The following is a 27,760-nucleotide window of genomic DNA, read 5'->3' as shown; positions in this document are numbered from 1 at the left end:
GAGGAAAGTGTCTTTACACTGTACTCGACTGTACTCGGTACTTACATCAGAAAGGTCAAAAGCTTCTTGACTTAGAGATTATTTTATGTTTATTAGGTCTCAACTACATAAATAGTCACTTAACTTTTAAGTTTCTTTCATTTTGGTCACTGAAATTTTAAACTTGTAGTAATATTAATTAGGGGTGTGCAAAATTACCCGACCCGTTGACCCGACCCGCCGACCCGCCGACCCGGATCTAAAAAAATCGGGTAATTCTCTAAAAAGAAATTACCCGGCCGGGTCGGGTACCCGGCCCGACATTTCCCGGGTCGGGCCCGGGTCACAAAATCTAGTTTTTCCGGGTACCCGGTTATTTTTTATTTTTTTATTTTATATATATAATTATATAAAATATAATGAATTATTTATATTATGGATTATTATATTTTGTATTTTGAACTTTTAAATTTTATGTTCGGATATTAGAGTATGTAATTCGAAGTTTCGAACATTTAAATTTGTGTATATATTTTTTTAAATTAATAATTTGAAAATAAAAAATTAAAAACCGGGTATCGGGTACCCGTAATATCCGGGTCGGGACACGGGCGAGAAATCGTCGACCCGGAAGTTCCGGATACCCACACCCCTAATATTAATTGCAGACTAGCATCTCTGGGCATGATGTTATCATAATGGTTTGAAGAACATTCACCTATTTTCATGGCCAGATCACAGTAAAACGTACTTACCTCGAATTGCAAGTTGCAAACCGAGCCCCCACAGTGGCAAAGGAGTGATGATGGAGGTGAAAGTTCATAATCAGATTTCAGAAGTGATTCCTTAAGAAGCACACACGATATTTCTTTGAACATGAAGTTTTCTTTGGAAGAGGATGGGAGTGGAGCTAGTGGAAATGATAATTATTTAGTGAAGCTATCCAATGCAATGTTAATTCAAGTTTCTTTCATTGTCGTGCCATCAGCGATGTAGTAGTCAGGAATTTAAATTACAGTTGCGGTTAAGTTTTTGATCGCGTTACATTTATCATAGTTGCATATATAACAGATGTTATTGCGGATATTGCGGTCGCGAATTTTTTTAAAGAACTTATTTGTTAAAATAAAAAACCCTGTTTTTCTATAAAAAAAATAGAATAATAGCGGAATAGCGGTCCGCTATTGCCGCCACGATCCTTTAAATTATAGTTACGATCCGCCGCTATGGTGTAATACTGCTTCATACCGCTATTTTTCGGGATAGCGGTTTTGGACACCATACGACCGCAATATAATAGCCGCGATACATCTAGTAGGCCGCTATTTAAATCCCTAATAGTAGTTGGTGAAACTTGAAATAATCAATCAAGGAGATGTGCTTGTTGATGGCATATTTTACGGTTAATGAGGTGTAAATGAATCGAACTTGAACAAATAATGTTATGTTCGTATTCTTTTTGTTTATTTTTTAAGGAGTTCATGTTCGGTTAGTGTTCATTTAAATTTTTAATATCGTGTTCATGTTCGTTTATTTATTTTTGAAGGTTTTCGTGTTCATTTAATTATTGTTCGCGAACATGTTCTTTTAATGTTCACAAACGTGTTCGTTTAATGTTTGTGAACGTCTTCGTCTATACGTTCACGAATGTATTTATTTAGAGTTCACGAACATGTTCTCTTAGCGTTAATTTATATATACAATTTTTAGTTTTATTCTTTCATTTGCAAGCTAAAGAAAATGATAAAATTATACTAGTAGTGCTTAAACTCCTTAAAATCAACAATTTAAATTTCAACTTTTATCACGTGTTCAATTAGTCTCTACTTTCACAAATATTTAAAATGTTGAAAAATAAAAGGAAAACGATAAGCAGGTAAACGAACTTGTTCATAAACATAAATGAATGAGTTGATAAATGAGCTTTTTCATAAACATAAACGAACCGAACACATCCATGTTTGTGTTCTTTCGTTTATTAAATGAACATAAAATTTATTATTCATATTCGTTTATTTAACTTAATGAACGAACATTATACGAACTATTCATAAATAATTCACATAACGTTGTATTGATTTACACCCCTAAGAACGAGAGGTCCACTTGCGGCGTGAAAATGGGTTTTGTCAATTATTTGGATGCACTTAAGCTGCAGGAGAAGTTGGTATCTGATAGAAATTTATGTAGGATTCCTATACTTTCTTGTTCCTGCAACATCCACCAACATACACAGAAAACGACGAACTGATCACAATATGATAATATTCTTGTTTTGCTTACATTGCCATCAAACAAAATCTTCAAAGACATGGATTCAATCTCATCATCTTCTTCAAATTCCATTGTCGTTGCAATGGTTTTAGCTTCGATCTTCACACTCGATCATTCGATAACGTTGAGATCGGACATCAAAGCTCTTCAAGAACTGAGACGTTCCATTGATCCAAACACGATTATGCCATCAAAATTTACTTATACATTGAACTTATAAAACGGAATTCTGTACAAATTCCATATATAAGTTAGAATTACGTAAACAGATTTTTTGTGTTTTCTTTTTATTTTACCGCTCTGTATGCTTGCCGGTGTCAGAGTCAATGGTCCTTCGATGAACGACATCAACTCACTCCTAAATTTCCCGCCAACCCAACCTTATCCATCGTACACATATAAGTGGTCGTTATATTTTCTATTTTAGAAAATAAAAGAATACACATTTAATTGTTTAAATCATATTCTTTATTTATTTGTATTTTTCGAATAAAATTTCCCTGCCCTTGTATATTTCTCAATGTTATTAAAATCGACCGGACCGGTCGGTTCGATCGGTTGAACCGTGAACCGGTGGCCTGTCCGGTCTGATTAACTCCCAAAACCGGATTATCACAGAACTGGTAAAGAACCGGAAGAACCGACTAAAAACCAGGAAAACCGAGGTGAATCGGCTGAAAACTGACAAAACCGGTTTGAACCGCCGGTTCACTTTTTTTCTTTGAAAAAAAAATTAAACAAAACGACGTCGTTTGTTCAACGAGTCGAGTCAAATTCGAGTATTGCTGAGCTCGACTCGAACTCGAAAACTTTAAAAGTAAGCTCAACTCGACTCAAAAACTCACGAGCTAAAAATTATCAACTCGAAATATAATATTAAAACTTGAAATCGAAAAGGCTCGAACTCAAAAAAAAATTTAGAAATTCGATTGAAGCATAAAATTTAAGCTCAATTGAAGCGAAAGAATAGTTCGCTTTGTTCTCACCAAAAGACTCCATGATTTTGAATGTCAAATTACCTCTATTATTTATAGTAAGTTGTGATGCTCTTCTATGTTTCTTAGTCATGTGGATTTTTTTTTATTCTCATATTTTTACTCTTTAAACTTTTGGGATACTATTCTATGTTTCTTAGCCATGTGAGATTGTTTTTTTTAAAACAATTAAACCAAATGACATCATTTGTTATGATTTTTTTAAGCCCCAATTTTATTTTTTTTTATTATAGTTATATAATTATATTAATTATTTAATATTTTTTACCTTAAATATTATGTTGTAGTTGATTTGAATCATTTTGTTTCACATGATTTTATGGTTTTTCATTTATACATGTTATGACTTGTGATATTTTTATACCTTTTAATATTGTAAACTTAAAAAAGTGTATATATATATATTAATATTGCTTTGAATATTATGTAAAATTAAAAAAATATATTATTTTATATAAAATCCGGTTCAATCGCGGTTGAACCCGGTTGAACCAGTACCTTCACCGATTTAATGTCCGGTCCGATTTTAAAAACATTGATATTTCTTACCACTAATATTGGGACCTGTATATTAATATTTTAATTAGTAAATTAACTGCAGTTTTTCATTAATTTTCTCCTTTTCTTTTTACCTTTTCATTTATTTTTTTATTTTCTTAGTAAAACAAAGTCAACCAATTTAGTAATTTAAAAAAAAATTCATTTAATTTATCTTTATATTATTTATTTTGTCTATAATTAAATTTGAATTTTTGAAAATTTAAAATAATTCATTTGGTTAACTTTATTTTTTTCATGTTGAATTAAGTTTTTATTTTTTTGATTTTTATTTTAATAAAATAAGGGTTTATGTTTAAAGTTTAAGATTTAGAATTTAAGGTTTGAATTTAGAGTTTATAGTTTATAATTTAATATTTGAGGTTTACAGTTTGGAGTGTGAGGTTTATGGCTTGAAATTTAGATTTTGGAATTTACGGTTTAGGTTCTAGGATTTAGGATTTAAGGTTTGAAATTTTGGTTTAAGGTTTATGGTTTGGATAAAATTAAGAAGAAATATAAAATCTAAATTCAACATGAAAAAAAGAAAAACTTAAAATTAACCGAATGAATTATTTGAAATTTAAAAAAAAATGAAATTTAATTATAGACAAAATAAATAGTTTAGAAAAAAAGATAAATTAAATGATTTTTTTAAATTACTTAACTGGTTGACTTTGTTCTACAAAGAAAGTTAAGGATAATTTACCGTTAAGTTACTGATTAATATTAATGCACGTGTCATAATATTATTGGTAGGGCATATACAGGGGCATAGAATAGGGGAAGGAGAATTCTATCCGCATTTTTTCTGCTTGGATATGGACATATGTACGTCTCTATCGTGTAATGAATAAAGTTCAGAAAGTTAAAGAAGATAGTGAGAGAATATGGCTCAGGCGACCGGGAAAGTGTATGTGACCGGAGCCGGAGGCTACCTTGGGTCTTGGGTTGTGAAGCACCTTCTCTCTAAAAACTACGTCGTCCACGGCACCGTCAGGCAACCTGGTTGGTACTTATTACTACTGACTCAACTATACCGCACATTGTATTTGCATTTCTTTATCATTTTGATTTGTTGGAGTTTTGCCAGGGGATGCCAAATATGCACAATTGAATCAGCTTGAGAAAGCATCCGACAACCTCAAACTCGTCAAGGCGGATTTATTGGATTACGATTCTCTTTGTTCAGCCATTGCGGGCTGCGCCGGTGTCTTCCACGTTGCCTCTCCCGTCCCCTCCCCGCCGTTCCTGATCCACAGGCAATACTAAACCCTACCCTCAATTTCTTCGTTCATTAACTACTTTTCCTTTAATTTTTTTTTAACTTTTTACTACTGTTAATAGAGCCATTGAGCTTTTTCTGCGGCATATTGAGAGCCAAAACATGCGGCGTTCGACCAATTAAAATGAAAAAAGATAACCCTAAATATATCTGGTATTCCTACTTCCACTACATCAGTTAGGGTTGTAAAATGAAGCGAGCTCAAGAATTGTTGAGCTCTGATCTCAACTCGAAAGCTCGTAGCTTAAAATTGCTAAGTTTGACTTGAATTTGAAATCAAAATTTGAATCTTGACTTGAACTCGAAAGTTACGAGCTTAAAATTTTCAAGCTCAAGTTGAAATAAAAAAATCGAAGCTCCACTCAAGCTTGAAAAAACTTAAACTCGAAACATTCTTAGAATTAACTTGATTAAAGCTAAAACTCTAGTTCGAACCTGAGTTTTAAGTACATGAAAGTCTTATATTATATACATATTTTTTTAAAACAACATATAAATGCTAATGTTATCAATAATTTAATTTAAAAAACTAAAAAATTAATATCTTATTTTTTTCGAGCTACTTGTGAACTTTTTCGAGTGGGATATCAAGATATATAACTCATAAGTGATTAATGGATGGTTGAATTTAAGAACTTGAGTTTGAGCTCATACAACAATATTATGTACATAAGATACGGAATGATAACCAAACTTATCAATAAGAACTTGAGTTTGGGCTCATAATATTGTATGAGTTCGTATCTTATTTTGTTTGAGCTCATAAATAATAATATTATCAATAAGTTATACAGCTCATACATAATTTATTTAGGAATTTGAGTTGAGTTTAACCTTGAGTCGAGTCCATTCAATTTGAATGATGATCAAACTTTAATCTAGTCGAATTCGAATAGCTCATAATGTCTCATTTTTTTTACAGCCTTAACAACAACATCCATCCGACGGACGTCTACTTTGGCTCTGCCCCCAGGTAGCTAGCTATAGTTTTAGTTATGGATTTGACTTGGACTATTCGATTTAATATTGAAATCATAGATATGTAGGTATTTTTCCATACGGTTGTTCACAATCACCCAAAGACTTTTGGTTTACAGGTTGAGTTGATTGAACCGGCGGTAAAAGGCACACTTAATGTGCTTAAAGCATGTCTTGAAGCCAATGTTAAACGAGTTGTTTTCGTGTCCTCTATTGCTGCTATTCTCTTGAACCCTAGGTGGCCCGAGGGTCAGATCATGGATGAAACATGTTGGTCCGACAAGGAATATTGCGCATCAACAAAAGTATGTGACTCATGACACGAGTGTGATATTTCCTGACATTCCTTTTCACTGTTAACAAGCAAATGTCTTGTTTAACTGTTTGTTCCAGAATTGGTATTTCCTTTCAAAAACAGAAGCAGAGAGTGAGGCTTTTGAGTTTGCCAAAAGCTCCGGCCTTGATGTTGTTTCTGTTTGTCCCACTTTGATATTGGGGCCACTTCTACAGCCCACCATCAACACAAGTAGCTTGGTTCTCATTAAAACTTTGAAAGGTTGTGTTGTGTCAACTCCCGCCATGCATGCCTACATGTTAATTTCCTGTCCATTTCTATTCTGATTCTATTTGGTTTTCCATTGTATTGTGTTGATGCACAGAAGGATATGACTCTCAGGAAAACAATGATCGGAGTATCGTCGATGTGCGCGATGTGGCTCGGGCATTGCTTCTGGCGTATGAGAAGCCGCAGGCTGAAGGAAGGTACCTATGCACGGCTCACATGATCAAAGCACGCGACCTTGCTGATAAGTTGAGAAGTATGTTTCCTCAATACAATTATCCTAAAAGGTAAGATCTTTTGGCTGTAGCAGAACCTAAAGCGTCTTCTAGTCTAACTGTAGGGGCGTAAATGAACCGAGCTTGAATAAGTAAGGTTATGTTCTTGTTCGTTCGTTTATTTTTGAAGATATTCATATTCGGTTCGTGTTGGTTTAAATTTTTAAATTTGTGTTCATGTTCATTTATTTATTTTTGAACGTGTTTGTGTTCATTTGTTTATTGTTCACGAACATGTTTGTTTATATGTTAATGAATATATTTATTTAGTGTTCACGAACATGTTCGTTTAGCGTCGTTTATCGTTCGTTTATATATTCAATTTTTAGTTTGTCTTTTATCAGCAAGTTAAAGAAAATGGTAAAATTACACTATCAGTGCTTAAACTCCTTAAAATTTTCAATTTAAATTTCAACTTTTACCATGTGTTTAATTTAGTCTCTACCTTCACAAATATTTAAAATGTAAAAAAATAAAAGAAAAAAGAGAACTAGGTAAACGAGCTGTTCATGAACATAAATGAACAAATCAATAAACGAGTTTGTTCGTGAACATAAACGAACCAAACACACCTTTGTTCGTGTTCGTTTATTAAATGAACATAATTTTTTTTGTTCATACTCATTTATTTAGCTTAATGAATGACATAAACGAACGTTAAACGAATGATTCACGAATAATTCGTCGAACTCTATGTTCATTTACAACCGTAAGTCTAACCCTAACTACATCAAAAGTGTTATGTAGCGGCGTTTTAAGGGCAAACGCCACAAAATTTAAGCATATCGCGACGTTTACAATACAAACGCCACAAAATGATACTTTAGCGGCGTTTTTTAAATAAACGCCGTAATAGAGGGTAATTTAGCGGCATTTATAGCTCAAACGCCGCAATAGAGATGTTTATAGTGGCGTTTTTTTCAACAAACGCCACAATAGAGTGGTAATTTAGCAGCGTTTGTTTACAAAAACACTGCTATAGTGTTGTTTATAATGGCGTTTGTTCAACAAACGATGCTATAGAGAAGTAATTTGCGTTTACTAAACAAACGCCGCAATAGTATTGTTTATAGTGGCGTTTGTGCGAAAAACGCCACAAAAATATGAACTACAGTGGCATTTTTTTAAAAACACCGCAAAAGGGTCAATATATGCTCCACACTTTTCTCCTGCCCAATCCCTAAAATCATTTCAGCACTGCTTCCCTAAAAGGAATTCTCTCATAGAACAACGAACCTCACACAATTGCAGTCGACGTCGTCTTTTGTATGTCCCGGCGACCAAATTTGCCCTCTCACTAGCGAACAATTATCTCATGATTGCACGGTTTGATCCCTTCTCTCACTACTGAACTTTTTCATTTATTTTTTGTTGGTATTTTGAAAATAGGGAAAACCCAGAAAGCTAACGTAATGGAGAAATATAATAGCTTTCGAATAGGAAAAGAATATCTATACATATTGTTTTACTGGTTTACTGCTTGGGAGAAGTGTTTTTTTTGCTTTCGAATAGAAAAATAATTTCTTTCGAATAGGAAAATAATAGCTTCTGAAAACGTGAATATCTATAGGAAGAGCAGGATAAGTTATTCAGTAACAGAAAATATAGTCGGAATGTCCACGTGGCGTCTTTGCTATGACGATGGATCAAATTATCATTGGGAGGCTATCAGTCCGAACTTGCCGTCGAAACTCGATGATGACCCGAAAGGCCCTCCTATTGTAAAATACCCTTCTATGGCTAATCTACTCAGTGAAGGTAATAATTAATCGCTGAAATTTTATGCCACTATATTTTTATTTTGTACTCTAAAATTTCATAGATCACACGCATGTAGGATGTTCAAAGCTTATTGAGAACGATGATAGAGGAGTGGATAAATACCCGATGTTTAGAACCGAAATTGGTAACTCAGTGGTGTTGAAAGAATCTTCAATTGCAAAAGCAATATCTATCCTCAATGAAGACGACGTTGGCTCTACTGATACTCCAAGTAAACGTTTCTATCTTCTATTTAAATTTATTTAATGTTTGCTTCAGTTCCAAAGCCACCTCCAATCAAGTTTCATACTGTAGGTGGAAGGTCGTTATCTATGTAGTACTTCTTATCTATGTATGTATCTTTCTATATATGCTTAGAATGATTTTGTTGTGCCTATAAGGTTATAAGGCTTTGGAATTGATTGGATTTTGAGCATGGGACGGTGGGTTGGAATCCATAGCTGACTGATGGGTTCTTATTTTTTTTTATTTTGGTTCAACTTTGAGCTCTTTATTGGGAATTGAAGTTGTGGGATTTGCATGCATGGAAAAGCTTTTGAATTAGTGATTTTAGTTGACTTATTTGAGCAAGAATCCATTTTACTTTCTCTGCCTTTATGTTATTAGGAGTAAATTATTGGAAATATTTGGTATTTTTGTATCAAACAATTCCCTTACTGGTTTTCAATAGTCTCCTCAGTCATCACCCTTCTCCCACCACCCTTTAGATTAGCTGAGTATATATGCTAATGATTTAAAGTTGCTGCATTGAGATGTTTGAAATTGGAATGGTTTCCTTCATCTCTTACTCTTCATTTTAAAACTGATCATTACCCGATTTATTTGGCGATAACGAAAAGGCATTACTAGTTACTAGTAATACACGTAGCACTTGCTAAAGTGTATATTTGTATGGATATCAATATGTCACACGCTTCTTTGTTTGTTACTACTCGTTAATTCGAATCTAAAATCTAAATAGAAAATGTCTCAAAAGCTGACAATAGGAATATATTACATCCCTCCAATTTTAGATTGAAAATTTGAAGGGCTTTTTTTTGTTAATAATCTTCTAAAAATCTAATTCATAGGAGATATTAGTTCGATATCAGAATTCTTTTTCTTTAGAAAAATCCGAATTGAATTGAAAATGAACAAAAGTATTTTTTATTGTAGTTTTTGCATGATAGTTTCCATGCTCGGTAAGGCCTTATCTTCTTGGATAATTGATAGTGGTACCCCCACCACACTGCCATGTCTCATATCAATGACTTGTATCAAATGTAATATGGTATTTGCAGACGTATTCTGCACTCTTTTCATGGAAAAATATTATGAAATTAGGAATCTTAACCGTATCTAGCAGGAACTATCATGTAAATTTTAGCTGTAGGCATAGCATGCAGAAATGATATTCATTCTAGGTTTTAAAGCTGTATTGTTCTTGGAAACAAATTCATTTACTAAAGTTTTCCTTTTTGATTGTAGTATGCCTCCAGCATCTCAACAGAGTTACTAACATAATGACATACATTTAATGCTATGACGTACTGGACATAAGTCGATTAATATTTTGGATTTCAGATGCTTTCTCGACAGTTGGAATAGCATACGGATAGGTAGTTATGACAACAGTGATTAAAAACGCACACCAATTAATTGTTGCACGATTTGATGAAGGGACATGTTGATCTTTGTAGTAGAAATCTGATTGTAGTTATTTCTGATGTCCACAAGCTTTAATCCAAAGGTGTTAATTTATCTTATGTGAGGCTGTTGTGCACGCTAAGTGTTTTCACCAATAGATATCTATTCCTTTTATCCTAATCTGGCTCCCCAAGTCTTGTCCATTATGTTTATCTATAATAGGGTCTCTTCTTGAGTGAGTGAGTGATGCACCCAATTTATTTCTTGATCTGGTACAATATCATTTAGTAGCAAATAGGATGAGATACGCAAAACATCAAATGTGTTAATGCAACTAAGAGATCTTAAGCTTGTTTGATGGTAAGAATAATCAGATGCGGAGAAAGGAAATGCACAATGTAGGAATCCCTTTGAAATGGATGGGCGGGTTATTTTGTGGAACATGATCAAGCCAAATTAGTCTTGTGATATGAAGGTTAATTTTTCCTTGTTAAAATAGATTTGTTGTTCTTCTTGTTATATAAAGAAAGCCATAAATTGTTGTTTGCTCAAAATTCTCTTATTAGTTCTTGTCCGCTTGAGTTATTGTATTTTGATGTCTAGAGTATTAAGCAACGCTCTATTGATGGGTACTTGTTTTATATTATTTTTGTTGATCATTTCACAAAATATAATTGGCTCTACCCTCTCAATAAGAAATCTGATGTTGCAATAAAATAAACCATTTTTTTGGCTTTTTTTGCATAACATGAATGTCGATATTTTCTTGCATATTTTGTTATACACTTTCATTGGTTTGAATTCTCTCTATAGGTGTTAATTGAGTTGAGCAGTTCGAATTTAATTCGTGAGGAACATTTTTCTCAGGAAACAAAGGTAATCTTCTCTCTTTAAGAATGAAACATGAGTTTGTTTAGATATAAATGCATATTGATTTCGATGAAACATCTGTGAAAGTGATTAGTTCTATACTATGTATTTCTTATATGCACCCTTATAATTTTTATAAAATAATATAGATACAATTTCTCCCATAACATTTTCTAATTTTAAAAGTCATAATTTAGGAGTGATTAGTTCTATACTATGCAAATATTAGTATGCACTAAATTGATAGTTTAATGCTTATGTTTAGGTTCTAACTTTTTCTATAATATTAGCATTTAACATTTGAAATTGAAACTCCAGAAATAGGAAATGGATAAGACTTGGATGGATTTCTCAAGAGTGAGCGTCGAATAACGAAATGGAGTCGAAAACTTTCTAAATTTAGCTTTTCTGAATGCAAGCCAAGAGAATATGATTCCTTGCCCTTGTAAGAACTGTGTTAACATTAACTGGCACATTCGTGAAGTTGTGTACGAGCATCTAGTTGATTTTAGATTTGTTCGGGGTATAAAAAATGGATATTCCATGGAGAGTTTCTATCGATAGATATGCTTCCACGAATTATTCGACTTATCTTGCTCATTCTCACCATCCAACTTTTAGAGAAGATGACATGGAAGAAATGTTATGAGATGCATTTAATATGCACAATAGTCAGCCGTATGTTACAAAAAATTATTGGCAGAATGATGTTAATGAATCCATTGAGATGGGAAGAATTGAATGCGAGAAGAGCCAAATGGAGAAGCGGCAAAGTTTTACAAGCTGTTGAATGAAATGAATGAACAACTTTATGACGGATCAAAGTTTTCAAAGCTTTCTTTCTGCATTCGTCTTTTCCACTTAAAATGCCTGGGAGGGTGGACTGGGAATTCCTTTACGCAATTATTGGAGTTAATAGGAGAAGTGTTTCCTTTTGCAAAAATCTCTCAATCATGCAAAAATATGAAGAAAATGATAAAAGATTTGGGTCTTGGATATGACAAAATTCATAGTTGTCCGAATGATTGTATATTGTATTGGGGTGATAGAAAAAATCAGGAGTCTTGTCATGTATGCGGAAAATCTCGATGGATGAGTAGGGAGGCAGAAAATGTTACTGAGGATGAAGCTCAAGCACCATTAAGAAAGAAACTGATCAAGATTCTCCGATATTTTCCTCTCATACCTAGGCTACAAATATTGTTTATGTCCTCCAAGACTGTGAGTCTATGAGGTGGCATCATGATGAAAAAACCGATGATGGATTATTGCGGCATCCTGCGGATTCTTTAGCTTGGAAGTCATTTGACAATAAGTATCCAAGTTTTGCGAGAGATCCTCAAAATGTCAGGCTCGGTCTTGCAACTGATGGGTTTAATCCATTCAAAATCATGAGTACTTCGTATAGTACTTGGCATGTTGTACTTGTTCCATACAATTTGCCTCTCTGGATTTGCATGAAACAATCATCTTTCATCTTATCCATGATAATCCTGGAGAGAAAGGCCCCGGAAATAATATTGATATTTACATGCAGCCACTAATTTCAGAGTTGAAACAGTTATGAGAAGAGGTCGAAACGTACGATGTGTTGATGAAGGAGAACTTTAATTTACGCGCGACTTTATTATGGACAATTAATGATTTTCCTGCGTATGCAAATTTATCTGGTTGGAGTACCAAATGTCGTTATGCTTGTCCTTGTTGTGCTGCACAAACATGTTCGAAGTGGTTGGTTAATGGAAAGAAGTTCTCTTATATGAGACATCGTCGGTGGTTACCTGATAATCATAGATTTAGATGTCAAAAGAATATGTTTGATGGTGATGAAGAGTTTCGAAATGCTCCTGAGCAAAAACCGCCTCTGAAATATTCAGAATGTTGAAAAATAACAATTTTACTTATGGAAAGATGAATCAACCAAGTAGTACACGATCAAAGAAAAAGGCAAAGCAGGCCAATGAAGAGGTTGAAGTTGACGAACAAACTGACGATGAGTCTGATGAAGATGATGATCCAAATGAGGTAGACTTGTGGAAAAAGAGAAGTATATTATTCGAGTTGCCTTATTGGAAAAAGCATATTTTGAGACATAATCTTGATGTAATGCATATTGAGAAGAATGTTTGTCAGAATATTATCGGGACCATTCTGAATGATGCCAGAAAATCTAAAGATAATCTTAAGAGTCGACTTGACTTAGTGGAGATGGGAATTCGACATGATCTTCATCCACAATTACATCCGAATGAAGATATTTCTTATCAGCTTCTATTTTTTCTCTTTCGAAAAAAGAAAAAGAAGTGTTTTGCACGGTGTTGAATGATATAAAGGTCCCAGATGGGTATGCATCAAACATTTCTCGACGTGTCAGTGTTAAAGATCGAAGACTTTATGGTTTAAAGTCACATGATTATCACATATTATTGCAAGATTTACTGCCAGTAGCTGTTCGCGGTTGCATGTCGAGTAAGGTGACGTCTTCTATCATTGAACTTTCTAATATAATGAAAGCCATCTGTGGGAAAGTTCTAATGGTTGAAGAACTTGATAAACTATAAGATCGAGTTGCCTTGACTTTATACAACTTGGAGAAGATATTTCCGCCTTTATTCTTCACAATTATGGTGCATCTGCTAATTTATCTTCCTCACGAAGCAAGAGTTGGTGCACCAGTTTTCTATCGATGGATGTACCCTATAGAGAGGTGTTAATTGAATTACACATTTCAAATTACTACTGGTTATACCTTTTAATAAAATGTATTTATGTAGTATGTTGTTTTGTGTATAGGTTCTTGGGCAAGTTAAAGTCTTATTGTCGTAATAAGCGTTATCCAGAAGGATCAATTGCTGAAGGGTATTTGGCAGAGGAATGTATGCCATTTTGCTCTAGATATTTGGAAGATGTTGAAACAAGATGGAATAGACCAAATCGAAATGATGTGTTAAGTACTGATGACTTACCTTAACATTATTTGTTTGGAAGTTATGGTCAACCATTAGGGAAAGTTGAAATTGCACACTTAGATGACACGTCTTGGGTACAAGCACACCGATATGTTCTTTTCCATCACGATTTAATAGATCATATGAGAACGTAAGTCTTTCGAACCCAAGCTATATGAAATCTCTTAATATTTTATATATATCAATTTTTAAAGACATAATATACTTTATAGTGAGTTTAAAGAAGTCTTGAGATCTCGTGCACGGTCTCGAAGATTAAATCAGCGAGAGCTACATAAGTTATTCACAAAAACTTTTCATGAATGATTAGGCCAGATGGTAAGCAATTAAATCTTACGAAATACTTATACATAATATATATCTTTCTTTTATATCAACATCAATGCAAATTATTCACCATTCATGTGTAATAGGTTTGGAGTGGGAAAGAAGTTAGTGAAGATGTTAAATGGCTTTCTCAAGGTCCGAATAGAATAGTTAAAAGATATAACTCATTCCTCATTAATGGGTTCAGGTTCCACACGAAATCTCGTGAAAGATTAAGGAGGACACAAAATTGTGGAGTCGTAGTTACTTTGTAAACTACAAGTTATGCTACTGTCAGGGACAATAATCCGTAGGAGGGAGAGGTCAATTATTATGGAAATCTTACGGACATTAATTAGTTAGATTATTATGGAAAACGAAAGGTTGCGTTATTTCGGTGTGACTGGGTTGATGTAAACAGATGCATAAAAAGAGATAAATTCGGGTTTACAATGGTGAATTTCTCTCGATTAATTCATACGGGTCAATGTTTGATGGATGAACCATATGTATTTTCTTCTCAAGTGAAACAAGTATTTTATTCTCACGATCCAATGGATGACGGTTGATATGTTGTGTTTCGAAATACTCCCAGAGACGTAATCGACATCGGAGATGGAAGTAGAGATGAAATTGAAACAAGATCAGAATGTTTACCTCTACTACCACAAAACTTAGATGAAATTATCATAAATACAACACAATTTCAATGTGTTCGAGAGGACGTTGATGAAGATATTTATGACAACTGACATTACATAAGAATGTCGTACGAGTTTATATCTTTATATCTTTATTTATTTATAATGTTATAACCTTTAACATGTTGTCTTTGAATATATTAATTAATTCATTTTTTATTACACATGTTTGTTTATTGCATATATCATGTCGAGGAGAAAAATAACTGATTTGCAGGTTGTTTGAGCTTCTGAAGATCATGGAGAAATAACGAGGAATCAAATGCACCTGAGTCTTCCGAAGTTCCTGAAACTGTTAAAGAAAAAGTAAAAATCCAAGGTAATCTTCGAAACTTTATTTACTACTTTGTTCATTTTCAAAACTGACATTTAATAATTTCTTATATAGTTGAAAATGCTGGAACGCGCAAGACTCGAGGACGTACAACTTTGAAGGAATTATATCAACTTCCTCCTGGGCATCGTGTCAAAGTTTCAAGAAACGATGCTGGTCAACCTATTGGCCCAGAATCACGTCTTCTAGCATGTTACTTAGGCATAGTTGGACGTAATGTGAATCTATTACTGATCAATTATGAGTTATGGCGCGAAATGCCTAATAGTAACAAACATCAGGCGTTGGATTTTATTAAGGTAATAATGTCATTATTAGTATATACTCTATAGAAATTCAATACTAACGTATACTTATGGTGCACACTTATTTGCTGTATAGGAGAAATGTTCTTTAGAGGTCTCTGACGATTATGTGAAGCAAGCGTTAGGGAAGAGATGGAGGGACCACAAGAGTTCCTTAAAGAATAAATACTTCAAGAATGATCTCAGCCTTGAAGAGAAGCTACAAACAGTCTCACCTGGAATGCTCAGGTACCAATGGGAAGATGCAATCAGATTTTGGAGTTCACAAAAAGGACAGGTATGATGTATTTTTCAAAAATAATTGTAACGAATTATAAATCATCATTAAAAGTGGTTGTTTGACATTGTAGGACCGAGAGCATATTAGTGTTGCTAGCAGGCAACATCAAAAGTTATGCACACGGCTGGATCAAAGAGTTTTGTTTGTATAGCTAGTGAGGAGGTATTATAGATTATTGATATTGTTTTTTGTATTCCATGTACATACTAACTCATAGTAATTATATTATTATATTTTGTAGGAAAATACATCTGTTCTAAAGTTGGCCGAATACAACTATTCGACATGACACATAAGAAGAATGATGGAACTCCTATGACTGCTGAAGCTGCAGAAATTATTGTACGTTTATTGGGTACATGTTTTAAATTTACCTGACTTTATTTATATTTATACCATGACATTTTTTATTTTAATTAATTATTCACCTTATTATTAGGAAAAATTGAAGGAGAAAAGGGCGAAGTATCATGCTACTGGTTCGAGTCACAGTATTGTTAATGATGATGACATTGAAAACTGAGCTATTAATGACGTTTTGGGTCCTGAAAGATATGGCCGGGTGCGTTGTCAAGGATCATTTGTTACTCCCACCAAATATTTCAGATCCAGTTCATCACAGTTCATGTCATCACAATCTCAATCTTACCAATTAGAAGTTAGTCGTTTAAAACAACAGTTGGCTGAGATGGATCAACAAATGGCTAACATGAAAGCGGAAAATGAAGCAAGGGAAGCAGCGGCAGCACAAAGAGAAGAAACATATTAGCAGAGATGTGAAGAATTTGAAAAACGACTACTATGATACAGAAAACTCAACCTTAAAATCCACCATCATAGTCTCATTTATGTTATCAGGATTATGTTATTGTTACTGAACCATATTTAACTGAACTTATATTATGTTAATGAAAACTTTTATTTATTATATTGATTTGATGTTGCTTGTTATGGAAATAGAGTTTGATGTTATTGCTGTTATGTTTGTTGGATAATGGAACAGGTTGAAAAAACAGATTTGGGGTAATCGACAATAATTTTTTAATTGGTTAAATTCTGTGTTATTTAGCGGCGTTTGTTACAAAAAATGTCGCAATATATCATATATTTAACGGCGTTTGTTTTAAAAAACGCCGCAGAATATTAACATCTATAGCGGCGTTTTTTGTTACAAACGCCGCTATATACCAACCTTTAGCGACGTCTGTGTTCTCAAAACGCCGCTATATACTAGACCATCACCGACGTTTGTATCCTAAAAACGCCGCTATATACCAGATCTTTATCTGCGTTTTTATCCTAAAAATATCGCTATATACCAAATCCTATTGCAGCGTTTGTAAGACAAACGTCGCTTAATGTCAAAACCTATTGCGACGTTTGTACAAATGTCGCTAAATGTCAAAACTTATTGCGGCGTTTGTCTAAATATTAACACCTGTTGCGGCGTTTGTTGAAAGCCGCTATATATCGTTACATATTGCAGCGTTTTTGGTTCACAAACGCCGCAAACTTTAGCAACACTATTTTCAACGGCGCTTTTTGCGGCGTTTGTCATAACGCCGCAAGTGTTTTTCGGCGCTTATAAACGCTGCTATAGGTAAAAAAAGGCCGCAAAAAGCCAGTTTTGTTGTAGTGCCTTTAGGAATTAATATGTTGTTTTGCTGTGTATGATCTTCTTGTTCTTTTATTTGTGATCTAAATCACTTGCGGATTGACAGCTTTACCGAGGGAGGGAAGGAAGAACTGCTTAGTTCAGAAAAATTACAGAGGCTGGGGTGGAGTTTTAGGCCCTTGGAAAAAATCTTGTGGATTCCATTGAGAGTTATAAGAAGGCTGGTATCTTGGATTAAAATTTAAACAACTGTTTTGCTTTATTTTCCTTTATCTTCATTGTGTGCTTTACTTTCCTCTTGTTTTCATGGTGATCCCACTTGTGGTTAACGTTTTTTAAAATAGTGAGTGTTATATAACTTGCTTGTCTTTTCCTCTTATCATTTTGTTGGTTGTCCCGGTTTTTAAGGTTTGATTATGATTAATCTATATCGACTCGGATCGTACATTTAATTTTGATGAGTAGGTCTCTCGGTAAGGATTTTTTTATACACAATGACTCAAACCCGAAACTTACTTAAGCGATATTAAATTACTCACCACTCAAACCAACCCATTAATTAATCATTTGATATTATGAGCTTGCCCAACTATTTTAATAAGTTCTTCAATTCCTAACTCGTGCCAATAATTTTAAAAAATAAAGATCCTATTTAAACAAGGAAACTGATGTAAAATTATTTTAATTTCATTTAAATATTTAATTGTCTATGCCATAATTTTATTTTATTCATAATGTTAGGTGTAGAATATATAGTTCAGAGTTAATTGTATCATATGTCCTTAAATTATGAAACTCATTTTAAATTGGTCCTGAACTTTTTGAATATTTTAATTTCATCCCTAAATTATGACTCTCATTGTAAGCTAGTCCTTAAACTTTTGAATATTCCACTTTCACCCCCAAACTATGACCATCATTTTAATTTGGTCCCCAAACTTTTGAATCTTTCAATTTTACCCCCAAATTCATCCAAATATATAATTACTATCAACCTTAGTTTAACCTAAATTTTATTTTTTAAAAACATATAATAATATAACTTGGTCTAACGATTTTATTTACAAGGGTTGTGATTAGTTTATACGTATAGTTTAGGGTGGAATTGAAATGTTCAAAAAGTTTAGGGATTAATTTAGAATGAAGGTCATAGTTTGGGGATGGAATTAAAATGTTCAAAAGCTTGAGGGTTAATTTAGAATGACAATCATATTTTAAGGATGAGATTGGAATACTTAAAAGTTTAGGGACTAACTTAGAATGAGTATCATAATTTGAGGACATATAATGTAATTAACTCTAAAAATAATTTATTCTGAAAATGATGAAGGTAATCTTAAGCATCTTTCCATGTGCTAAGATGAAGGCTTATTTGCATTATTTTATTACTAATATTCGAATGATTGAGAGAAAGACATTATAACATATTACTTATTAATTCTGTTCTTTATTTTCTCTCTAACGTAAGTTTATTTCATTGGACAAAATTAATGAATATGGTTAATGGTCTAACAATCGGTCATCAATTCTTTCATCCATTTATATTACTTTCCGTATTTTTTTAGAGTTAAGTACACAAAAGTTTATAGATTATAGATGATTATTTTATTGAATTATTTAACTATTAGAAGTTACAAAATCATCATTAATTATAAAAGTTACTTTGTTCAATCATCCAACTATTAAAAGTTACAAAATGGTCACCCGACTATTCATTATGTTTCAAACTATTCCTTTTCTGCTAAAAATATTGATGATAGTCTAAGTTGAATGTTAACATGCTGACTGAGATATAATAAAATTTGATCTCATAATCTCAAACGTCTATCATATCTCAGTTAACATGTTAACGTCCAACTTAGATGACCGTTAATTTTTTAACGGAAACGGAAGAGTTTGGAACATAATGAATAGCATGGTGATTATTTTGTAACTTTTAATAATGAGAGACTCAACAAAGTAACATCCTATAATCGAGAGACTATTTTGTAACTTCTAATAGTCGATGGACTCAACAAAATAGTATCTTATAATTGAGAGACTATTTGTATACTTTACCTTACTTTTTATAGTAAATGGAAAGGATGATGAAACCAAAGAAAGTGATTATGCGTGGTGAGATCAACCTTGGAATTTATTAAAATTATTCTCAATTTTTTAATTTTTAATCAAATTAAAAATATAAAATATATCATGTTTAGTATAAAAATCCTAAATTGTACTCATTTTTTTTTCTGTTTAGGTGTCTAAATTTTTTTCGATCAATCAAGATTCTTAACTTTACAAATGTTATCATTTTAAGTGTCCCAATTGTAATAGTGATAAAAAATCCGTTAAGTAACACGTGTCACGTTTTGTTAACTTTGAACTTTAAAAATTTAAAAATATTATTATATTTAAAAAATAATTTTTTTCTAAATAAAAAAAACTAAAATCCCTAAAAATGTCTCAAATCAACCATAAAATCTCTAACCCTAACCTTACCATCTCCTTTGTCGGTAATGACCACTGTCACTGACGTTGCTATTACCATCTCCATTTTCTATCGTCGTCATCCTTGTCGTCTCTCGCGTCATCGAGTCCGTAAGTTTCAAATGTCGCAATTGTACTTTGTCGTTTCTTGGGTTTAAATCATGATTGGGGTTCGTTGGTGGCTGATCCTTGGTGGAAGCGCAGTTAAGGGTATGTTCAATCGATGACAACAAAATTAACAAAGGGTTGTGGCTGGCATGTATATAGAGATTGGAATTGGGGTTTTTAAAGTTTTGAGATCTTTTTAAGATTTGAGAAAATTTTGAATTTTTTTTAAAATAAATTATATTTTTATGATTTTTTTAAATAATTTTTTTAAATTACCAAGGTCTAACATTTGTCACTTAACAAATTTTTCTAACGATCGATGAGACACTTAAAATAATAACATTTAGGGTAAACTACACATTTAGTACCTAAACTATCTGTTTTGTTTTGTGTCCCAATTGTAATAGTGATAAAAATCCCGTTAAGTAACACGTGTCACGTTCTGTTAACTTTGAACTTTAAAAATTTAAAAGTATTATTATATTTAAAAAATAATTTTTTTCTAAAAAAAAAAAAAAAAAATCCCTAAAAATGTCTCAAATCAACCATAAAATCTCTAACCCTAACCTTACCATCTCCTTTGTCGGTAATGACCACTGTCACTGACGTTGTTATTACCATCTCCATTTTCGATCGTCGTCATCCTTGTCGTCTCTCGCGCCATCGAGTCCCGTAAGATGCAAATGTCGCAATTGTACTTTGTCGTTTGTTGGGTTTAAATCGTGATTGGGGTTCGTTGGTGGCTGATCCTTGGGTGGAAGCGCAGTCAGGGGTATGTTCAATCGATGACAACAACATTAACAAAGGACTGGCTGGCGTGTATATAGAGATTGTACTTTCCTCTTGTTTTCATGGTGATTCCACTTGTTGTGTTGAACATTTTCAAGACAGTGTCATATAACTTGCATGTTTTTAATGCTAAACATTGTGACCACCTAAATAAACAAGTTTTTCCGACAATTCTAATGATTATGGACACTATCTATCAGATTGTACCGTGATGACATGTACTGTATGCAAAGGTTTTAGATTTGTTTGCAGCTTCTGGTTGTTTTTGTTATGATTCATGTTTGAATGTTGTTTTTAAATTTTGAATTTGAGTCTTCTTTGGGGATGTGATGTACTTTGTCATTGCATTCAACATTTGTTGGTAATCTCCAAGGATGTTGAAAGATTTAAAAACCAATTGATCAAATGTTTAACATGATCATATGAATTAGGGGTGTACGGATAAAATCAACACACTTTGAATAATTTAATTCAATCTGATTTTGGACGGTTTGCTCTCTCTTTTTATGTCAATGATTGATATTTTCTGTTGATATTTAAAGGTTCAATGTTAAAAAAATTCTTAACAATTAATTAAATAATCACTTTTGTATTTATTCTTTTTTAAAGTATTTTGACATTTCATTTTAAGGTAAAAAATGTATAGCGTTTGTCACTTTTCATTATTTTTTAGAATATTTTGGTCTATATCGCTTCGTTTTAGAACAAAAAAGTCTATATTCCAGGTTAAATATGTTTCTATTACGTGGAGTTCAAATGCACTAAGTAATCGATCCAAACGGCAAATCTCACAATGATTTGGGATATTTTTAATACATAATGTAAAAAAATATAAACCTAATTAGTCTGAGTATCCTATTAAGCAGTTAAGTAGCACTGGTCGATCAACAACATCTGGAGGATGGGTAAATGATCGAAACCCGAAAGTGAATGACCATGCCATTTTCACTAAACCGTCAGTAACCTTATTCTGTTCGCGACGAGCATATACACATTTCAGTCTCCTTTATCACTGTAACAGTTAAATAATGTGAGGAATCACTGATGAGATTCTATCTATCACTATGCCTTGTGTCATCACGTTCCAAAAATCGAAAAAAATAATTTAGGGTTTCGTTTTGAATGAATTGAGATTTATTTATAAAAAAATTATAATTCAAGGGTCACCGCCAACCTTAGATTAGGGTGTAATTAGACACCCAAAACTTATTTTGTCATTTTAGTAAAAATTCTAATTATGATAAATTTTACTAAAACAATAATTTTTAGTCTTCTTAACCAAAAAAACAAGTTTGAGAGTCGATTAAGTGTGGAGAAAAAATAGTACCCCACAACACCTTAAAATCAGTACTTTGTCGATTATGTTGTTGTCTTTTCATTGAAAATTACAAATTTGAATTTAATTCAACTAGAAGCCCCCTTTTTAAAAGCATATAAAAATTAAATTTAAGAATGAAAAATATGATATTTAATCGTTTTCCATCGAGAAGAAAAACATCTTATGAGTTAAAGCAACAAGTTATTTTCTCAATTAAAACTAAAAAATATCATTATTCTATTCAAAATTCATTACTAATCTATATTTTAAGAGCATGCATGAATGAAAAAAATTAAACAAATTAATTAAATTACCAATCCACTTAAAAAGAATAAAGGATGTTCAATTATTTATAAATATTAAGGTCAAACTTTTTATAAGTGTAAATGGCCTCTTCTCGATAAATTTAGATAGACGAACATTTTCTTTTCTCACGTGTCCAATTTTTTGGTAAAATTATTTTTTGAGATTACACTTGTCGGGATATAAAGAGACATCCTTTTGCCTTAAGACAATGACAATATTAAAATATAAGAGTATTACCCTTAGTCTAATTATTTGATCTATCAAAGTAATGCCCAGGAGGATATCATACTTTTCTAATTAAAGTTACATGCAATTAAATCTATATGTCAATAATCAAGTAAATTTATATGCTTTTATACCATTAAATTAATAAATATAATTACAAAACATGAATACCTTATGTACGAGATGTTCTTACTTGATATGAAAAAAAGACTTATATAGTACATACATACATATAACTATACATTATAAAATATACTCGTAAGGTGCAAAATGCATACTTATATGCAAATATATATATACATATTACACATTATATACAAAAGGTATAAAAAACATACATATAGATATAACACGTGTTCACATATGTATATTATAACTTAATGTAAATAAAAAACTAAGCAAACATAAACTAGATGCTACACGCAACATACATATGTATTTATACTTACATATTTACAGGTAAAGAAATGTGAAAGAAAAGCAAATATAAATATACACGTATCATTCAATGACTAAAATGAACGAACAGGATAATATATAAACCAAATTAAGATCTAATCAAGGATTAAAATGGATTAAAAGTAAAATAAACAGATCCAAATCTAGTGCATGAACATAGGCATTATATTAATATTCAAGGGCTAAAATAAATACGATTAAACTGCACAATCAAAGATAAAACCGGCACAAATCAAGGGGCTGCACCGCGAATAATACCATGCTTTTAGTGACTAAATCAAAATATATGCAACATTTTCATCCGAAATCAAGATAAACAAAAGATGCATTAAAACAAGAAACAATGACCACATTGATTCCCGAATAGGGTTCAAAGGACCGTGGATGCAAATTTTCTTTTTTCGGTTTAAAACACGTGGGCCAGATTAAAGAGGCAGGGCTTGGATTCCAAAGAGCCTCCACCGTGCCAGCCGTTGTTGTTGACGGTGAGATTCGAAGAGTTTTAACCCATTTCTACCCTCGTAAAACCCTAAACTCCAATCAGGGAACCAATCGACCTAAAAGCTTGCTATTTATTCTAGATGTTCACAAGATTAAGAAGAGAAACTATCTTTGTACTACTAAAAAATAGGAGATTTAGGAGATGTTTGTTTATTTTAGAATGATTAAGTTGAATGATTCAAATATTGAATGATTCAAATACTGAATGATTCAGAATCTCTGTATGAATTAGCTCTGAATGTGACATGTTGTTTGATAATGACTCTGAATCATTCAGAATGTACTTTTATGTTGAATCATTTAACACTGAATCATTCAGAGATCAAAACAAACACGCTAAATGCTGAATGATTCAACATTCTTCAGCATTCAACGCTAAATGATTCTATTTAGAGCCAAATAAACATCCCCTTAAAAAAAATTCCTAAGCCCCTATTACACGAGTCCTTTTAACCGAGGCTTCCCTTCCCTTTCCGTTTCTCTTTTTTTTTCTCTTTCTTTGTAGCTATATGTTATTTTCTTCGAAAACTCGTCCCCTTTTTCATGTTCTGTTGCATGTTATATGGTGAGATGGCGTGCTTCAAGAGGTCTTCACTGGCACCAGCGGTGAGGCCATGGCAGGGGAGAAAGTATGGCCTCCGACGTGGGTAGATGTAACCATTAAATGAAGGTAATTACTGGCCCAGATCTTCTTTTGATTTTGGTTTAATCGGCTAAAATCCAATGGCGACGACGGTGGCTCACGCGGCGTGGGAAGCCGAGGGGTTGGAGCGTGCATCATACGCGCGGGCATCGAACGATCACCTTGATTGGGATGCTCTGGACCATTAGATCGATGAGTAAAGCCAGCAGTGGAGGCCAATCCGCGGCTCTCTTAGGGTTTCTGAACCCTATTTCCTTATCTCCTAGACTGTTGGATCAAGGAAAATCCAACGACGGACGGCAAACAGCGGTTGGAGGGTTAATATAAAAACCCTAATTTGTTGTTCATGCCTCCTAGTTGGGCTTCAACTGGGTCAAAGCTTTTGGACCATTTCCTTGTAGCATTTGGGGTGTGCATTTGCATTCAATTTGGGTTGTTTGGATCTACAAATGTAACATAACAATATTAAAGTAATAATAATATGATAATATTAACACAATACTAATATGTAGCAATAATAAATTATAGTAATTAATAATAATATATAATACCATTGAATATTACGAAGAGCTAATACTAGTAATAATATTGTTAAATCAAAACAAAAAGGAAAGAATTAAAATGACAAATAATAATAAATTTATACTTATAAATTATATTAATCTAATATAATTAAAAGAAAAATTCACATTAAATATCGAATGAATTCCGTTTGAGAAAGTCTAATATCATTGTATTATTAGTTTGACGGCAATAAGTTTCAAATTTGAATCTCATATACACACCCGAGTTTCGTATATAATATAGAGCAACGCCCCATTGAAAAATTATATTAAAATAATAGAATTTAAATTAATGATACGGTAAAAAATTGAAAACATAAAAGAAAGATCTATTTTATCATTTGATATTATGAAAAATTCTAAAATGAACGTCATACATTGATATTTGTCACTAACTTTTAACGTATTTATAAACGGTAGTTAAATGATATCAACATTATCATTTTAGAATTAAACTTTCAAATGTTACTAATGGATATTAAACTTCATATTTTCTTACAAATGAACACAACACCATTAACTGCCATTAAAGAGATGATGTAACATGCTAAATTAATGAGAATTCACTACAAGAAAATATACTTTTAATGACACGCGCTAATTTATGACTTGCAAAATAGGTGTGTCATAAAAAATGTCATATTTTTTAAAATCTGAACGATTTATGACTTACAATAATGTGTGTCATATTTAATAGTCATAATACAAAAAAATTGCAAAAACACGAAGTACACTTTTAATTGTGTGTCATATGTAAAAGTCGTATTTTAATTTCCCCCCATTATTTTCACCATTTCCCGCTTCTTCCCTCTCGATAACAAAGTTCACGCCGCTTGCTTCCCCATTTTTCAAGTTTCTCGGGATCCAAACACTGTCTTAACAATGGTGCTTTCTCCATGTTTTGTTCTCAATCTTGTTTAGGATGTTGCCGCACCAGGGGTACCGAAGAAGAGAACGTTCAAGAAGTTTAGTTTCAGAGGTGTCGATCTCGATGCTCTCTTGGATATGTCCACTGATGAACTCGTCAAGCTCTTTCCTGCTCGTGCTCGTCGAAGGTTACCACTCGTTATTTTCTCTATTTGATTTTTTTCTTCTTCAATGGCTGTTGATTTTGAGAGTTAGATATTTCATTTTTGCTAGTTTAGATTTCAGAGGGGTTTGAAGAGGAAGCCAATGGATCTGATCAAGAATTTACGCAAGGCTATGAGTATTGTTCTATTTCCCTTCTTTTTCAACTATGAGGAATCAACTGATACTTTAGAGTTTGTGTGTGTTTTCTTAATATGTGTGGATCTGCATATGTTCTAGTGTTGAGATTGAAAACGCAAAATGCCTAAGATTTTGGAGTAGTCTCTCCTAATATTCTTCATAGTGTTGTTGTTGGTTGTGTATTTGCTTTCATATGTTAGACTAGACATAGATAAATTGTATTGATGAACATCTACGGTTTCAAAATGCTTTCTAGATTCAATACCTAGTGGTATATTGTTCGTAGTAGTTTTCGATATCCACTTTGTTTATATTGCACATCCGGTGATCTGATTTTCTATGACTCCCTTTGGTAACGGATAACCATATAGTTATACAGTACAGTGGTTGTTCCCTCTTGCTTGGTTCCCTTGATCTGTGTACATAATGTAGTTCCCTGTTTCACTAGCAACCTTGTTGAGAAGCTTATGATGCTATGGGCTCATGGCTGTAATAGCTAGCTATCATTTTTTGTGATATCACGATACATAAAACTATTATGAAATGATTTTCTTTGTTTCTCCTTTTCCCTTATTTTAGCTAGTGTAGTGTCATTTTAGCATATCTCTGTTGCAAATTTTGCCAGTGAAGTAGGTAGCTTTGATGATTCATTGGGATATTTAACTGATTTCTTGTTTGTAATAAAAGTTTCCCTTGAACTATTTTTATTTATGATGATCCAAGTAATTTTTGGTAGCAACTTATATCGAGAATACTATTCTGCTGTCTTGAAACAGAAACGGGAGGCTCCACCTGGTAAGAAACCCGAGCCGGTTAGGACGCACCTCCGCAACATGATTATAGTTCCTGAAATGATTGGTAGTATCATCGGTGTTTACAATGGAAAGACCTCCAATCAAGTGGAAATCAAGCCATAAATGATTAGCCACTATTTGGCTGAATTCTCAATCTCATACAAGCCAGTAAAGCACGGAAGGCCAGGTATTGGTGCCACCCATTCATCCAGGTTTATTCCACTCAAGTGAATGTCTTCACTCTTAGTTTTGTTGGAATGTTGTTCTGTTATTGAAGCTTGATCGGAGTGTTTATTGTTTAGTGTTGCTGTTTCTCTGTTGAGTATTCAAATTTAGAAAAAGACTTCGTTAAGCTTTGCATTTCTTTCCTATTTCCTCTTCCCCTTCTGAACTATTTATTACCATCACCTGGTCTGGCCCAGCTTTGAAGTTTATGAAATAATTTTGATACCACTTGTTCCTCTTTATTTATTTTATGGATAGATCACGCTAATAACCTTGATTTAATAGAAATAAAGTTCATTTATAAAGGTATGGTAATTGGCATAAGATTTAAACAAACAACTAATTTGGGTAGGTTTTAGAGAATCTGACATTGGATTTTAACTGTTCGAAGGGAGAAAATTTTATGTAGCTGATCTCACTAGTTTGAACTTGAAGTTAAGCTGTGGACTTTTTGACAGGTTGTTTCTTAACTGAA

At 32.8% G+C, this 27,760-nt stretch overlaps 2 long non-coding RNA genes and 2 pseudogenes across 2 annotated transcripts; all 4 read left to right on the top strand.

The window, feature by feature from the left end:
• The first annotated feature begins 4,630 nt into the window (after positions 1–4,630).
• Positions 4,631–17,926, top strand: LOC120177733 (annotated as a pseudogene).
• Positions 8,841–15,437, top strand: LOC120177736. The gene is made up of 3 exons (XR_005521464.1): positions 8,841–8,878; positions 11,107–11,169; positions 15,357–15,437. It is a non-coding gene; the product is annotated as an uncharacterized LOC120177736 (long non-coding RNA).
• On the top strand, positions 16,015–16,931 carry LOC120177735. Its single transcript, XR_005521463.1, has 4 exons — positions 16,015–16,055; positions 16,129–16,220; positions 16,300–16,400; positions 16,498–16,931. It is a non-coding gene; the product is annotated as an uncharacterized LOC120177735 (long non-coding RNA).
• Positions 17,927–25,939: 8,013 nt separating the features above from the next.
• LOC120177718 lies at positions 25,940–27,183 on the top strand (annotated as a pseudogene).
• Positions 27,184–27,760: the final 577 nt, after the last annotated feature.

The sequence above is a fragment of the Hibiscus syriacus genome, unplaced genomic scaffold (genome assembly GCF_006381635.1).
Source record: "Hibiscus syriacus cultivar Baekdansim isolate YM2019G1 unplaced genomic scaffold, ASM638163v2 tig00112305_pilon, whole genome shotgun sequence".
In the NCBI taxonomy this organism is placed as follows: domain Eukaryota; kingdom Viridiplantae; phylum Streptophyta; class Magnoliopsida; order Malvales; family Malvaceae; genus Hibiscus; species Hibiscus syriacus.
Note: the sequence above shows the minus strand (reverse complement) of the source record. Positions and strands in the feature narration are given on the sequence as shown.